General features: G+C 33.7%; 1 protein-coding gene and 1 pseudogene across 21 annotated transcripts in view; one reads left to right on the top strand and one right to left on the bottom strand.

The window, feature by feature from the left end:
• The window catches only part of Dennd1a (DENN domain containing 1A), a 462364-nt gene that overhangs the window by 392244 nt on the left and 58027 nt on the right, over positions 1 to 12093 (bottom strand). The gene's annotated exons all lie outside the window — the stretch shown is intronic.
• On the top strand, positions 5809 to 7171 carry LOC125619651 (annotated as a pseudogene).

The following is a 12093-nucleotide window of genomic DNA, read 5'->3' as shown; positions in this document are numbered from 1 at the left end:
TTTATTTTATTCATTTATTTTATGTGTGCTGAGGTTTAAACCCAGGGCCTCACACATGCTAATCAAGTGCTCTACCACTGAGCCACAACCAGCCCAACTAAAAATATTTTTTAAAAATGACTGCAACAGTTTAACAGTTCTTCCAGGAATCCACCCACTGCTTCAACTCACACAGACTGCTCTCCCCTATAAGCTTCCACTGTTTTAGCAGCTATGTAGATCACTCAGCACCTGATTGTGTGTCTAATCCTTTAGAATCATAGACTATGCCTTCTCTCATCTAAGTACTTGTCTCTCAGACAAAGAAACTAACTGCTCCCAAGACCAGAACCACATCTCCTCACCACTGTGCTTTTTCCATGGATGAAGATGCAGGCATTCCAGCACAGTGCCAAACAGAATGAGCTGCCTTCCATTCGTAATCACTTGAATGGAATTTTACTATGAATTGCTCTTACTAAATTCTCCAGGTAGTTTGATTCAGAAATACTTCTAGCCAAGTCTTCTACAAAAGACTTTATGAAATACCTATTTCATTTGTGAAATACTTGTTTTTGTTACATGCTACAGGACAGGCATAGACCATGCGATATCACTCAAGCTTCACAACTCTTTATAAGATAGATATCATCACCCTCAGATGACTAGAAGGGATGAAATTATTGGCACATAATCATACCCATGTATGATGTAAAAGAGTTAAGTCTGAGGATATGAATCTTTTCTAAAACATATAGTATTAATCACTATGGTTCTAAAGAAGTTATCAAGTTTATGCATGTATCCAAATCGTCTAATGGGCTAGATTCGGTTTCTGGTTCAGTACGTCTGGAGTGGTACTCCAATAACTTGCATTACTAACAAGATCTCAGTTGATGCTGATGCTGCCAGTCTAGGAACCACATTTTGAGAATTACTGTTATACAGACTTGATAAAACACTAGCAATGGGAATCTACTCTAAAATTCCTTAGAAAAGGTGAGCCACTTTCAATCCTCTCCTAGTCAGGATAGTAGCTCATGATTTTAATTTGTATTTTTAGTGACTTTTTTCCATGATTTTTAACCATTGAATTCTTTAGTGACCTCTGTTGTTTAATTTTTTAGCCATCTTTATATTCTTCAAGTTCCTTATGTATTCTGGATCTAAAACATGCAAAATTCTTCCAATCTGATAATTTTCTTTTTATTCTGTTCAGTTTATTTTGCCACAACAAATTTTCAAATCTTAGTATAGTTGTAATTCCAGTGGCTTAGGAAGGGAAGGGAAGAGGATCACAAGTTAAAAGCCAGCCTTAGCAATTTAGTGGGATCCTAAACAACTTAGCCAAGACCCTGTCTCAAAATAAAAAATAAATAAGGCTGGGAATGTGGCTCAGTGGTTAAGTGCCCCTGGGTTCAATCTCTGGTACAAAAAATAAAAACCTTTAGTGTAGTCAAACCAAATCTTTCCATCATAATTTGTGCCTTTTTAAATATCTTATTCATGAACTCATTTCTTACCTAGACCTCTAAAAATATTCTTATGTTTTCTTTTGTTCTTTAATCCAACTGTAATTTATTTTTATGAAGGCTGTGAGCAAGTCATTTTTTTCAATTAGATAAGTCTTTCAAATAGCAGAACTGCCTGGTCGTACATAGTCTTTTTATCTCCAACTCTTAAGGACATCTTTCAAAGTCCTCTTGGGGACTGGGGGGGATCAAGGAAAGGGTTTAATATTGCTTAATATCATTTAAATATGACAAGTCCTAGCTAGTGATATTTGGTGGAACAGAATATACTGAGTCAGTTTTTCTCAGACCTGGGGGGTGGAGGGATAGCAGGGGGGACTGATTCACCTTTATCCAATAATAAAGCCAATGAATCCAGACAGGTATTATATCATCGAGCAAGAAAAAACAGGTTAGGCAAAACCAAAGCACTGAGACATTTCTACCAGGTTTCTTGCTTTCTTTCTTTTTTTTAATACTTATAAAATACCAAGTTTTAGGACAGTGTCACAGAAACACAAAACTAAACTTTTTCCTAGCTCTCAAAATTTACAGTCTCACACACTAGCTTCTTACTCCTTTCCAAAACTGAGATTTAGAAAAGGGTCATTTAGAGAAACACTTATTCCATAGTTATAGTGTTAAGAAAAAAGAACATCTTGCTTGATTCTACTGCAATCCTTCCTAAATTTGATTCATAGTGATATTCTTGCAGAAACTAATAAAAATTACTTCATGGATTCAAATCCCTATGTAACCACTTTAGAGATTGTTACATAATATTACATTTACCATAATAATTTACATAGTATAACAAGTATCAAGCAGCTAAATTTGAATTTTTTGTTCTCTTGAAAAAGAACACTACTTAAAATTAATGATATGTTTCTGAATATGATACCATAAAGCAGGCATTCTGAAGGAGGTTCACAACATGGACATTGACAATTTACCAAATAAATTCACTGTGATCAATTCTATTATAAAAATTCACAGGAACTGCTAATGAAAGCAAATGTTAATTTAATATTTTTACCCCTTCCTTTTCCAGCCATTTATTAGAACCTAACTTATTGAGAATGTCATTTTTAACAGTATTTCTTTGCAAATGTTATAGTGTAACTGCTATATAATTATCTTTCAGACTGCAAATTTTTAAGCATTCTATATATTTTATACTGTATTTTACATACACTTAAAAAATGTAAACTGGATGATCAAGTAAACAAAAAAGGTACACTTTGGTTTAAAAAATTCATTAAGCATAATAAATTCAATTAGACACAGTATGAGGTTTTCCTCAAAGCCATACAATAATAATACAAGTATTGTATTGTTCAAATATTTTCATTGTTACACAGCTTGTCACATTTCACTTTTAATAGGATTTGACTCAAAGAGACCTTGGAACAAAAGTATCCTAACCAAGTAGCAGTTCCCAAAGTGTCATGCTAAAAAAACATTACTCCCCAATTCACACAATTCAAACAATCAAATCAGAGAACAACCATTTCTTTATTAATAGAATAATGCAGACAAGCTTCCTGTGTCTAAGTGATGCTACCTTAAAAAAAAAATTTAAACAAGAAAAACTAAAGAAACAATAATTGGAATAACATCAATACTAATAACATTTTTTTAACTGTTCAGTTACATACTATCCATTGAAAGATAATTTTTGTGAGTTTAACAATGATTCCAGCTTTACTAAAAGCAAATGAATTCCAATCCCTTAAAGGAATTCCTAAAGCTGACAACCTTCTCCATTAAAAATATAAACCTAAAAACAATGTCAACTCTATAAACCAAATCCCACTAGGAAATAAAAAAGTGATGAAGTGAAGCAGGAAATTAAATCATATTCAAACTTAGGTGGACATAAAAACAGTACCTGCATTACAAAGATATCACAAACAGCTGTATTCTTAAAAATTATTCGTTCAGGATATAATTTCCCTCAGCCAATGTGCTAAAGATCAGGAGTAACTTCAAATACTTAATCTCACAAAAGGAAGGGAAGTTTTACTAAAATCATGTTTTCTAAGAGAAATTTTAAAGATATACATTATTATGACCTAATTTTCCAAACTGACTTTATTCTCCTTTATTATATAATATTCTACAATGTGAGGAAGCTTAAACATATCTATAGTTTTTAGGACAATCTAGCAATCTATTCAAAAAACAACAAAACTTCTATAATAACTCAAAAAGGAAAGTTACAACAATATGTTCAAAAAAGATAAGGAAAAAAGAAACAACAATTATCAAGGACTTATGTGGCACTGGGCCCCAAAGTAACTTAACATTTTCCTTTTTAATCTTCATAACAATCCTACCATGTGAGCACTATTATCCATAATTTATAAAGAAACAAACAAAATCTTCAAGGGTAGTTGAATTTCCCACAGTTATGCAGCTATTAGGTGACAGAACTGAGACTGAATATCATGTTTGTATGACTCCAAAGTCCAAAATTTCTTTTTTTTATTTAATTTTTTATTGTTGGTTGTTCAAAACATTACATAGTTCTTGACATATCATATTTCACACTTTGATTCAAGTGGGTTATGAACTCCCATTTTCACCCCATATACAGATTGCAGAATCACATCAGTTACACATCCATTGATTTACATATTGCCATACTAGTGCCAAAATTTCATATGCATCAAACTGCCCCCACCAACGGGGTCAAGGGGATGAAATAGGCTTTATAAATTAGCCTAAGAAGTTAAATGCTACAGATGAAGTTATTTCTAAGAAAATTTATAATTCAAATTACAAATAGTGTTTTGTTTGTTTGTTTTTCAATTTTTTTAGTTGTAGATGGACACAATACCTTTATTTTACTTATTTATATGTGGTGCTGAGAATCAAACCAGTGCCTCACCCGTGATGGCAAGTACACTACCACTGAGCTACAACCCCATCCCCCAAATAAACTTGTATAATATAACCTACCTAAAGTGTGAATGTGTTATAGACCAAAATTCTAAAAGTTCAAAAAAATATAATCTGGGAGGAATATAAATAATCACCTAGCTCTATAATGCTACCCTTGAGGCCACTGAGTGATTCGCATCTAGAGCCTTTGAATAGAGCCAAATATCATGTTATTTTGAATTCACAAAGCACTGTAAAATTTTTGAAGAGCTTTTACACACTTTGGAATTGATAAAATTTTCCTCAAGATCTAGTGAAAAAGTTAAAGGAATGAAGCAGATAACATAAAAGAGGAAAGTAAGTAGGGCTTGGGTTGTGGCTCAACAGTAGAGCACTTGCCTACCATGTGTGAGGCAGTGGGTTCGATCCTCAGCACCACATAAAAAACTAAACAAAATAAAGTTATTCTGTCCATCCACAACTAAAAATATTAAAAAAAAAAAAAAGAACAAAGCAAAGAGGCATTCAAAACACAGTGAAACCTACCAGTCACAGGGATAATGTCATCCCTTCACCTTTCCAAGGCCCCCAAAAATGGCCCTGGGGCTAGAAAGAGCTATATATAGCGAGACTACTGCTCTCTCACCTATGGTCTTCCCTCAAGGTTGGAGTAAGCAGGTCACTAATGGCAGAATTCCATGAATCCCAGCAAAATAATAATACTCTGTTCCAGCAATACCCAATCTGTCTATATAAACCCCAGGTTACTATTATTATTTCAGAGGTATAAAATTGAGGGTTAGAGATGAAATGAACTCTAAGGTCAAAAACCAAGTGGCAGAAATAAGATTCATACCCAGTCTTGGCCCCTTAGCACTAGAGGTTACTACCTTCTCTTGAACTGCTTTGATTCCTATGAAAGATAACTTCATTTTTATATAAAATTATAATAGGAAATGTAAAATTACAATGTGACTTCACAGTAGGAAAGTCTAAATTATAAAGAGCCTGATGATCCACATCTTATGAGGTTTAAGGAAGAATTTATTCTTTTATCTGAAGAGGTCCACTTCATGCTAATCATCCATGTGCAAGGTGTAACTATAATATGCATTGGCCAGTTTTTTATTATATTAAAATTTTTATATCCAAATGAATATTACCTTCACAATATAATAATTTTAATGAGCCAATGCACTTATTTCAATATTAAATTATTTTGGTAGTCCCTTCTGGAAACTTCCCATAGAGACTTTAGAATGTTGACTTAAATCTCTCATATTTTCCTAGTTGGAATGTAATGAGTACAGCCTTCTGGAATATGATTCAGCATTACACACCAAGGTCTTAAGAATGAACCAGCCCTTTGACCAGGTAATTCAATTTCTAGAAATATACTATAAGAAAATGCTAATAAATGTGCACGGTGGCCATTATAATATTATTTATCATAGCAAAACTATTTACACAATCCAAATGTCTTATAAGGAGCTGACTAAATAAATTATAATGCATTTATGTGACGAACTACAATATAACCTTTAAAAATCATTGCAGAACAAAAGTCCTCAAATTGTGGGCCCTAAGCCAGCAGAATCAGTATCACCCAAAAACTTGCTAAAAATATACATTCTGAGGACCATACCAGACCTACTTAAACTCTGGGCATGAAGTCCAGGAAGCTTTCTTTAACAAGCTCTCCAGGTAATTGTCACGCACACTGAAGTTTTAGAATGTTGCAGAATAATATTTAAGTCACCTACTGAGACCATTTCTCCATTCTAAATTTTAAGGAGGAGTATCACTATGTGATCCTCTACCTCTTTTTCTTAAAATTACATCCATACAAACACATGCATACATATGTGTGCATGTGTATGCACACATACATGAGCATGCACGCGTGCACACACACACATACACACAGATATCTTCCATTATTCAAACTCTCACCACCCTCAGAGTCAACGTGTGTGTGTGTGTGTGTGTGTAATTTGGATGCACCACTCACAAATCCAAATTCTCATTATTTATAATCCAAAATTTTGGAACTGAATACTATACATTCAGATAACGAAGCAGCCTTGCCACTCAAACTCCAAAAACTATGAGATTCAGAGGACAACAAGAATTTGGGCTGTGTGCAGGTGTGTTAAAATGTCCCAAAATATTATCAATGGAATAGACCTAGAGACTAGAATTAGGATTAATTATTTTTCTTTTTACTTTTCTAAGTTTTACAAATAATCTTCAAAAACACAATTATTTTAAACTGAAACTTAAAAGATTTCAAGAAATAAATCATATCAATCATGCAGTACTAAACTAAATAGTATGTTGTTTAGAAATACCTCCATAAGTGGTAAAATGATCATGAAAAGAAAGTTAACTTTAAAAATTGGGTGGGGTACTCTAAGGAGCTAATGGGTAGGGATTTGGTTTAGATAACTGTGCAGAAATGTGGTACGAAATTCTTTTAGGACGTATAATGGGCGTTTGCTTGTTTATCCAGGGAGTGGCCACTGCCTGCATACACAGGTTCACTAACGGGGGGGGGGGGGCAAGGAAAAAAGCGTTGCCCATTTTCACTATCAGTGGAGTTTGATGGAAAGAGACGTATATCTGGAGTTAATCGCTATTATAAATCAAAGGGTTTGGAGAACATTGATTAAGGAAGCATTTTCCTGATTGATGAAAAAAATTCAGTATGGTCATCTACCCCTGCTAGAAGGTTATTTGATATATTATGTAGCATGCAGTGTGTTAAGTAATACATAATCAAAATAAAATGAAAACCAAAATAAAATGAACAAGAAAAATAAAAAAAAATTGGATGGGGGATGGTGATTATCTGGAGGCAGAAGTGATTGATATAAGGAGTACAGAGAAGGGTTACAAAGGAGCTTCAAGACATCAGTAATATTCTGTTTAAGCTAGTATAGTATAGTAGAGTATCTTCAAAGAAGTCACCAGTAACTAGTCCCATCCCTATGGCACATGCCACTGCTCCCCAGACTGAGCAGCCTGCTTCCCTTCTTCAACAGGTCTGATTTTCTGACTTGCTCTGAACAACATAATACAGCAGAAATTATGTTGAGCCCTTTTTTAGGTCTAGGCTTTTAGAGGCTTGGAACCTTCCACTTTTGTCCTTTTAGGATCTGGTTACCATGGATCTGAGGCTGGACTTCTGAACTAAGTGAGAGAATATAAATAAACACTGAAAGGCCCACCAAGATCCTGCTGTTCCAGCTGTGTAAAAGAAGTTTAAGACACACAGGTAAAGCCATCTTGGACATGCCAACTTTTAGCTTAATGACTGATTCCAGAGGATACTTCAAGAAAAAAAAACTTGCAGGGGAATCCAACCAATCCACAGTAAAAAAAAAAAAAAGAAGAAAAGAAAAGAAATAATAAATCCTGTTGTGTTAAGTCACTAAGTTTTGGAGTAGCTTTTATAGACACTGATAGATTACTGAAAATATATCTTACAAGTGCCAAAATGTTTCATAGGATTGAAGTTTTAATTTATAAGTCAGTGAACAGTATAAGGAAATTTTATATTCAAAATATACAATATGTATTTTCTTGTGGAATTTCAAAAAATAATTGGAGCAGTAATAGTGCTATTATTGTTTATCCATGTCAGTACCCTTGTTATAAATAAGATCAATATATTATTTCTTATCATCTTTTTTTATTTTTTATTTTTTAGTTGTAGTTAAATACAATACACCCATTTCATTTATTTTTATGTGGTACTGAGGATGGAACCCAGTGCCTTGCATGTGCTAGGCAAGTGCTCTATCCCTCAGCCACAGCTACAGCCACAGCCACAGCCAGCCCCTTTTATTCTTATCATTTTGTCCTAACATTTTCATATATTGGTTAAAACTTAGTAAAATGAAGAAGTATACCATTAGGAAAAAGATATTTTAGAACAGTTTGAATGGTACTGGCATTATCTGGAAAGACGTGAATACTCACAAGTGAAACCATCTGGAACTAGCAACATTTTAGGAATAGCATTTTGAGAAGTTTATCGAATTCTTCCATAAATATTGGTGCAGGTATTTTTTTTTTACTTCTTTTCAGTTAACTTTGGTAATGTATATTTTCCCTAAAAATACTCATTTCATATTAAATTCATTAGAAAAAATATATTCAGCATTTCCTTGTGTATAAACACAACAGATTAATGTTATATATTATATGTATAATGTGTGTGTGTGTGGGTGTATGTGTGTGTATGTGTATAACCACAGGAAATATCTTTGAGTACTGAGAAAATTTTTATACATTTAAAATTTTTATTCTCTAATTTTCCTATGTTTACTTGTAAAATAAAACTATGTATGTGTAAAACATTAACAAGAGGTCATTGTTTAGCTCTTGTTCTAAGACATCTATTGACAGTGTGCAATGGCTGACAGAAACCAACAATTAGACAACATGAAAACTCCGTGACTTAACCACACTCTTGTTTATAGTGGATTAGAGATAATTTGAATTATTTGAGACTTGCCACTAATTCCTGCAAAGCAGATTAACTCTAAGGAAGGACACAACCTAAGCTTTCGTGAGATTTTCATAAGAGCCCCCAAAATTATTTTGTTCCATCAAGTCCAAGTGTTCCAAACAGACTACTTAATAGGACTGCTTTCTGATGCCTTTTATAATTCATTGTTGTCTCTAGCTTGGTGGGGGACAGGATCCAGTTCCCCAGCCCAACGATATGCAGAGGGCAAGCTCACAACATGCCATCCCAGTGGACACAATAATGCAGCAGCAACCACAAGCTCCAGCCCTACCCTGGCTTCTATTATCATAATTTATGCATCCTTAGAGACTATCCTATAAAACAATGATTAATGCTGAGAAAGTCAACAGCATCAAAGATTTTCAACTGACCATTGGCCTTGAAGAAGAAAAATCAGTTCAGTTATGCAAATGTGTGTCAAATCAATATAAGAAACTCAATGAAAAATAAAATCATTTAAGAAGCCACCACACACAGAACTATTATTGCCTTAATCCTTAAATGCTTTGGTTTCCTTTTGTCTGTTTCTGGCTTTCTATGACCCTATGTATAATCTGGATTTTCATATATCTATATAGCATTTCATATTATCAAACTAGTAATACTAAAGTCTATAAAGCCACAAAAGCAATAAAATTTAATAACAGCAGTAATTTAAGCTATTAGAGAATTTCATTATGAAGTCACAATATAATGTTAACACCATCATTATATACTTTATGTAAGACGGATGTCTCCATACTAAATATTAACAATATTGCAAATATATTTTTAATAAAGTTGGAAAGAAAAGAGCCCTGGTATACAACATACAAAAATAAAAATTAATTTTTAAAAAATCTATGTTTATAACAGTTATAACCTCTTAAAAAATAAAGGGAAGGAAAAATCAATAATCCCAAAAGATTTTGTAGATAGCATTCATGACTAAGGAAGATTTTAGGAACTTGAACACTGAATCAAGTCAACAAGTCATTAAACATTTCTTTAAAAACAGCCTATACATTCATTTTGCTGCCTAGGGACATAGTATAGCATAGTACACAAGAGCTGCATATAGTCACAACAGTGACTTTCAAATTGTTTTTAACCAAATTGTTTTTATTGTTTTTACCACATTAAGAAACATGTTATACTTCTACCTAGTACATACACACAATCACACCAAAAGTTCCAGAAAACAAGACTTTTTCTTGCTGTCATTTTCTCTGATAATTGCTTTTCTATTCCATTTATTTAAAAAAAAAAAAAAAAAAAAAATCAGGCCAGGCACAGTGGCATATACCTGGAATCCCAGCTACTGGGGAGGCTTGAGTAGGAAGATCACAAATTCAAGGCCACCCTGGACAACTTAGCAGAAACCCATCTTAAAATAAAAAGGGGTGGGGACGTAGCTCAACAGAACAGCACGCCTGGGATCAATCCCCAGTCACAAAACAAAATAAATAAATAAATAATACCTCAAAGCTCTTTAAAAAATATTTCATTTCAAGAGACATTGAATTGATTATTCATTCTCACTACTGAGTCTGTAACCTATAGTTGGGAAACTACTGATAGACCTTTGTTTCTTTAATACTTTTACTCGTAGATGGACACAATACCTTTGTTTTATTTATTTATTTGTTTTTATATGGTGCTGAGGATCGAACTCAGTGCCTCACACATGCAAGGCAATCGCTCTACCACTGAGCCACAACCCTAGCCCTGAAGGCCTTTCTTAATGCTTAGGATCTACAGGAGAAAAAAGACATGTAAGAAAAGAATTAATGCCACAAAGTCACTCTGTGCCATCTATTGTGCAATAATTTAATGCACATGAACTGCAGTAAACAAATAACATTCATTCCTTTATTTATCCTTTCCACAAATATTTATTAAGTACAATAACTAAGTTTCATGAACTGTGCCAAACTCTGGGTATACTGAGTAGTAAACAACACACATAGTCCACATTCTCAAAAAATTAAGAGAAGGGGGCTGGATGTGGCTCAAGTGGTAGCGCACTGGCCTGGCATGCACGAGGCACTGGGTTCGATCCTCAGCACCACATAAAAATAAATAAAGATACTGTGTCCGCCTAAAACAAAAAAATAAATATTAAAAAAAATTAAGAGAAGGAAGACATTAAATGAGAAGTAAATACAAACACAGAAAAAGCATGGAATGCCTTATAAAAGCATTTGACAGACCTAACTTAGCCTACCTGAGGCTGAAAAGATTTCCCCAAGAAATTATCACAAGAGCACAGATTTCAAGGATACAAAGGAATTTTTTTTTGCAGTGTATCACTAAATTCATTTATTTTTATCTTTTTAAATATTTTTTAATTGTAGTTGGACACAAACTTTTATTTTTTATTAATTTTTTATTTATATATGACAACGGAATGCAATACAATTCTTAAACATAAAGTATAATTTTTCATACCTCTGATTGTATACAAAGTATATTCATAACAATTCATGTCTTCATACACGTACTTTGGATAATAATGTCCATTACATTCCACCATCATTAATAACCCCATGCCCCCCCTCCCTTCCCACCCCTCTGCCCTATTTAGAGTTTGTCCATTCCTCCCACGCTCCCCCTCCCTACCCCACTATGAATCAGCCTCCTTATATCAGAGAAAACATCCAGCATTTGGTTTTGGGGGATTGCTAACTTCAAGTAGCATTATCTTCTCTAACTCCATCCATTTACCTGCAAATGCCATGATTTTATTCTTTTATTGCTAAGTAATATTCCATTGTGTATATCACATTTTTTTTAACCATTCATCTACTGAAGGGCATATCTAGGTTGGTTCCACACTTTAGCTATTGTGAATTATGCTGCTATAAATATTGATATGGCAATGTTCTTAAGTCCTTTGGGTATAGACCTAGGAGAAGGATAGCTGGGTCAAATGGTGGTTCCATTCCCAATTTTCCAAGGAATCTCCATACTGCTTTCCATATTGGCTGCACCAATTTACACTCCTACCAGCAGCGTATAAGTGTACCTTTTTCCCCACATCCTTGCCAACACTTATTGTTGTTTGTCTTCTTAATAGCTGCCATTCTGACTGAAGTGAGATGAAATCTTAGAGTAGTTTTGATTTGCATTTCTCTAATTGCCAGCAATGATGAACATTTTTTCATATATTTGTTGATTGATTGTATATTATTTTCTGAG

Source organism: Marmota marmota, unplaced genomic scaffold, assembly GCF_001458135.2.
Source record: "Marmota marmota marmota unplaced genomic scaffold, marMar, whole genome shotgun sequence".
Lineage (NCBI taxonomy): Eukaryota > Metazoa > Chordata > Mammalia > Rodentia > Sciuridae > Marmota > Marmota marmota.
The sequence above is the reverse complement of the archived record's forward strand: the minus strand, read 5'-3'. Positions and strand labels throughout refer to the sequence as shown.